Source organism: Propithecus coquereli, unplaced genomic scaffold, assembly GCF_000956105.1.
Source record: "Propithecus coquereli isolate 6110/MARCELLA unplaced genomic scaffold, Pcoq_1.0 Scaffold121, whole genome shotgun sequence".
In the NCBI taxonomy this organism is placed as follows: Eukaryota; Metazoa; Chordata; class Mammalia; order Primates; family Indriidae; genus Propithecus; species Propithecus coquereli.
Window position 1 is genome coordinate 3,779,174 of NW_012136192.1, and position 5,850 is coordinate 3,785,023.

At 39.8% G+C, this 5,850-nt stretch overlaps 1 pseudogene; it reads left to right on the top strand.

Annotated features, from left to right (window-relative positions):
* The first annotated feature begins 726 nt into the window (after positions 1 to 726).
* LOC105827497 lies at positions 727 to 1,441 on the top strand (annotated as a pseudogene).
* Positions 1,442 to 5,850: the final 4,409 nt, after the last annotated feature.

The following is a 5,850-nucleotide window of genomic DNA, read 5'->3' on the forward strand; positions in this document are numbered from 1 at the left end:
TTAAAATATTCCTATTAAAGCTCTTAAATTATTCTAAATTGTTAAAATCGTAATTACCAAATTTCACAAATTTGTTAAATTGATCATTTAGCAAAGTATTCAACAGTAAGATTGGTTTTTGGCAGAGTTACTATGTGGCAAACTGAATTTCAGTAATTTGGTTTGGTAAATTTATTTTCAGCAAATTGGCTTGATTTCATGGATGGATGGGGGATAATTTTTGTTCACATGGATATATCCTACACAAAGGTCCCAGATCATGCCAGTGGTAGAATACAGACAAATGACATCCCAGATAGTCTTATTTCTAGTTTAGCAGATATCCTTTCTCTTTTTGTGGTAGAAAAACAATTCAAGTGCCAGTAAGCTAAAAATATCATGCTCCTAGATGAGACTGCTAAAGAAGTTAAAATAAATTATTTAAATCATGCCTTTGGGGCACCTTTCTCTGCCCTGCAGTCAATCCAAGCTTTAGCTCCACGCCCATTATGATTCAAGCACTAACTCTGCCAAAAGCCTTGCCATCACATAGACATAACTGTGGCCCTTTTTAGAGTTCCTTTATTTCTATAGCTTGCAGAGCAGAGGAGGGGCCACACGCTGCTAGTGCTGGAGATTTTGTCGCTGCCGCTGTCGGTTAGGCTGTGCCTGGTTCTTCAGTGTCCAGTTCCCTCAGACCTATTGTCTTTTCTAGACCCTCCTGCTGACTCGGATCTTGCTGGGAAAATGTCTGATGAATTTTTATGGCAGATGCGCGACCTGAACGCTCCCCTGCCAAAACCTCTGCTGTGAGCAATATAAAACCTGGCCAATCTCCTCAAGGCTGGCCAGGTTCCAACCCTTGGAATAACCCAAATGGTCCACCTACTGTGGCATCTGGACTTCCACCAAGAGCAATACCCTCCACTGTGCCTTTTGGACCAGCACCAACAAAAATATATCCCTGTGTGCCTCCCACTGGACCACCTCTAGGACACCCCAGCACCTTTTTCTCCTTCTGGGTCATCATGCCCTCCACCTAGTGGTCTTTATCCAGCCCCAACTGTGCCAGGCCATGTCCTACAACAAATATGCCCTTTCCAGAGCTACCAAGACCATATGGTGCACCCACAGATCCATTCATAGCTGGTTATTTAGGGTTTGGGGGGTCTATGTGTTCTTTGAGCACCGGGAATGGGAAGGCAGTATCCTACCCCTAATATTTCATATCCATCTTCAGGGCTATATCCTGCTTTTCCACCTCCCCAAACACCAGGGCCAGCACCACTGTTCCATGGGTTGCTGTTCCAAAAGGAGCCTGGGGACCGCTACACCATATCCTGCCCCTGCAGGATAGTATCCCGCACCAGGACTCTATCCTACTCCCAATAATCCTTTTCAAGTGCCTTCAGAATCTTCTGGTGCTTCGCCAATGCCTGGTGGCCCCCATTCTTACCATTAAGTTAAGAATGAATAGGCCAGGCTGGGCACAGTGGTTCACGCCAGTAATCCTAGCACTCTGGGAGGCCTAGGTGGGAAGATCACTTAAGGTCAGGAGTTTGAGAACAGCCTAAGCAAGAGCGAGACCCCCATCTCTATTAAAAATAGAAAAAAATAACTAGGCATGGTGGTGCACGCCTGTAGTCCCAGCTGCTTGGGAGGCTGAGGCAGGAAAATGGCTTGAACCCAGGAGTCTGAGGTTGCTGTGGACTAGGCTGACACCATGGTACTCTAGCCTGGGCAACAGAGTTAGACTCTTGTCTCAAAAAAACCAAAACCAAAACAAAAACAAAAAACAAAAAGGGTGAAGAGATGATGCTTTAGCTTTTGAAGCACATATATATGCACATAAATGCATATATAAAAACTGATGGTTTCACTGTTCTTACAGGACATTCATAAAAGAACAATTCTTGCCCCTTGGAGAGAAGACATCTGCCTATTGTACTTGGATATGTAGTACATAAGATGTATGCAATCAGATAATGTAGAAGTAAATCATTCAGATATGATTTTTATTTGGTTTTCATGGAAAGTTAAAATGATTAAGTACATTGATTAGCTTGTTGATACAATTTGTTTAAATTATGTAACTATACACTTAAAAATTTAAGATGATGTGCATTATTGTTAGAATCTGCAACATCATTAGCAAATTATTTCAAGTGTTCTTCTATAATCACTCCTCACTTCCAAAAAATAAACTTTGAAAACTATCACATTATAATCTAAATAAATGATGCTTCTCAACATTTTAAGCTGCTCTATTTCTAGGATAAATAAACCTGGTCCTTTTGAGCTTATATTTTGGATATACATTTAAAACTATTAGTAAATTCTTGTCAGATATTTACTTCATTAGCCAGCCAGTGTTCATTTTTATCCTTGAGTTTTTAGTAAAAACTCTTCCTGATTTGTTTTATTTTTAGCCATATGGGTTATACAACACTAAAATCTGCCGTCTATGGAAACTAACTTTTTTCTTTTTAATCCAGACCAACGTGTATGTCAATTCTTAAAGAATTGATGATCTTTTTGTATTGCTTTACAATGGATTATAAAATGTGCATATTGCTTTGGGAAGAGCTCAAGAAAGAAAATAATTTTCTCCTTTGTTTTGAACTTCAGACTATATAAACCCTAGGAATTGCTTCTTTGCAACAAGTAATTTTCATTCCCACAAAACCTGAGGCAATTCTGCCCAGACGATTCCCTGCAGCACCCCTCTCCCTCAGTTCTTTAGAAAGAGCACACCCCTTGATTTCTCCCTGCTACTGACAACTGGCACACTCTAGGGGGTCTATCATAAAAACATATAGCAGCTATGTTTAGAGAACCTTAAGTCATACAGACATGACTGCTCTCTTGGTACAAGTGTGACTCAAAATGTGTATCTTTCAGCATCTGGTTAAACTCTGTCATTGTCTCCTGCATAGTTTCCTGGATCTGTGTGTAAAATGCTTATGGCTAACAGTTCAGATCTATAGTTGTTGACAGGTAAATAAGTGGAATTGAATGTTATCTTTGAAAAAAATTATCTTCTAGCTCTAGCAAATAAAACTGTAGATCTCTGCAACTGAATGTAAAAAAAAAATTGACAGAGCAAAGCATCTGCGTAGGTTTGGCATTAAGGCCTATATGTAAAAATACCATATAGTCAGTGAAGTGTATTCCAATGCTATAGCCCAAAATCCACATTCAGTCCTAAGAGATCACCTCAAGAAGAAAGAATGCTTTGCGTGTGTGAATGTGTATGTATGTGTGAATGTATGCACATGTACATGTGGGCCTGTGTATGGGTATGTGAGTGACTGCATGTACTTTTAGGTTGCAGATATGATATTTGGGCATCTAAAATAAAAATAAGAGAGTCAGAAGTCTCCTGAAATTTGAGAAAATGGCATTATTTTAAAATGGGGCCACAATTCACTAACTCAGCTGATCTAGAAATTAATTTATTAAACTAGATTAGTATCTAAAGACACTCTCAAAGACATCAGAATTGCAGTGGTGAGCAAAATAGACAGAAATCTTTTCTTAACAAGCTTGCATTAGAGTAGGAGAAAAGAAAAAATGGAAAACAGACTAACTAAAATGTATAGCATGTCAAGTGGTGTTAAGAGCCGAGAAAAGAATGATGCAGGCAAGTGGATAGGCAGTGTCCAGTTGTGTGCGTGTGTGTGGTGTGCGTGTTTGTATCTGTGCAATTTGAGGCATGTGATCAGCATGGGCCTTACTCAGAGAGTGAGATCTGAAGGGTTTAAGGATTTGAAACACAGAGATCTCTTGGGGAAAAGTGCTTCAGGGAAAAGGAAGAGTTAAGTACAAATGCCTTCAAATAGGGGTTCTTCTGATATGTTCCAGAAAAAATAAGGAGGTCAGTGAAGCTGGAGGGAGTGAGCAAGGGTAAAAATAGCAGGTGAGGTCAGAGAAGTGACTGGGGCCAGATTGTGTAGGGTCTTGCAGTCATTATAAGGAATTCATTGTAAGGAATCATTACAAGGATTTGCAAACATCTTTGATAGTTTCTTTTCCTTCATCCATGGCATTCAATAGATTACTAAATTCTATAGATCTAACTCCAGGAATGTCTACCTAATTCCTTTGTTTCTCTCATTTTCCACTGTCACTGCACTAGATCAGCTCTCACCATCTCTTCCTTGAACAATTACAGTAGCTGCTGCCCTGAGCAACCTGATTTTCTCTGTCCTCCACTTTGCCACTAGGGGAGTCTTCCTCAATCCTTTTGAAATCACAAATCTAATCTCATAAACACTTTAAACACATTTTCATTGCAATACCATAAAGCTGAAAGGCTAACATGATATTCAAAACACTGCAATCTTGTCTTAATTTTTCGGCCTTATCTCCAAGTAGTACTCTCACCCCTAATATCTCTATACCTGCAACAATCCATACATCCCTTGTTTGAATTGGATAACGGTTTCATTCTAAAACCAAGCCTCAGTTCCTTGGCTTTCAAATGGTATTTTGCACTTTATTGTATCATTTCCTACTCTTTAGGCATTGGACTCTGTGTCTATGTGTCATTTGTGTTGCAAAAGTGTTTCCTGCATGTGGCTTTGTGCAGCATATTCAACCTATTAGGCCATTTCTGGGTATTTCTGGAGGGTGAAAGTGGTGAGATCAACTGGATACTCCTAGCAGAAGTACCAAGCTGTTTGATGATATAGAATAATGACTGAGCATTTTGTGGCTGACAGCTAATTTCTAGGTGTAGAGCATGTTCAAGAATATAGGCCCTGGAGTCAAACTATTTGATATTGGGAAAGGGACTTAAATTCCTGTGTGTAAATGAAAGTTAATAGCAACACCCAACTCATTAGGCAATTGCAAAGATTATCATAGTGCCCGTCACATTGTATGTTCTCAATGATGTTAACTACAGTAGTCCCACCTTATCCTCAGGGGGCACATTCTAAGCCTCCCAGTGGTTGCCTGAAACCACAGATAGTACCAAACTCTGTGCATACTATGCACAGATTTCTTTTTCTTTCTTCACAATTTCACTGATAGAAGAAGATTTGTTCTTGTGATATATCTTAGCAACCAGCATACATTTTTTTTTCCTTTTTTTTTATTAAGTCAAGAATTTTCACCCTTTCACTGAAAGGAAGTACTTTATGGTTTCACTTTGGCATATCCATATTTCCAGCATCACTACTCTTGCAATTTGGGGCCATTATTAAGTAAAATAAGAGCTCCTTGAAAACAAGCCCTGCCATACCATGACAGTTGATCTGATTTACCATCCAACTAGCAGATGGGTAGCATATACAGCGTAGATACGCCGCACAAAGGGATGATTCACGTCCAAGGGGTGACATTTCATCACACTCCTCAGAATGATGCACAATTTAAGGCTGATGAATTATTTATTGCTAGAGTTTTCCATTGAATATTTTCAAACCATAATTGCCCACGGGTAACAGACCACAGAAAGCAAAAGTACAGATAAGGGGGGACTTCTCTGTCGATTGGGGGGGACTACTGTATAATGTGTATTATAAACCAGATTCACCATTGCACAGGTGAGAAATAGATTTGCTTTATTAAGATAAAGTCTGGTGAAGGGAAAATGTAATGTATGGGGTCAAGTGAGAGGTATTAGTGGGTTATGGGAAAGATGAATAATGTTTCTGTTATGAGGGAGACTCCTGGAATAGGCATAGACATGACATTGGTTCACTAGATTCAGCCATGAGTTTATGGATTCTTTGAGCAGTGGCAGGGCTCCTGGGCACTCCACTGACAGGTGGCCATGGCACACTGATCTGGCAACCACATGCTCCCATGCACGGTCCATTTGTGAACTATCTGGGAGAGTTCTTACAGCTTGGAACTAAAGTT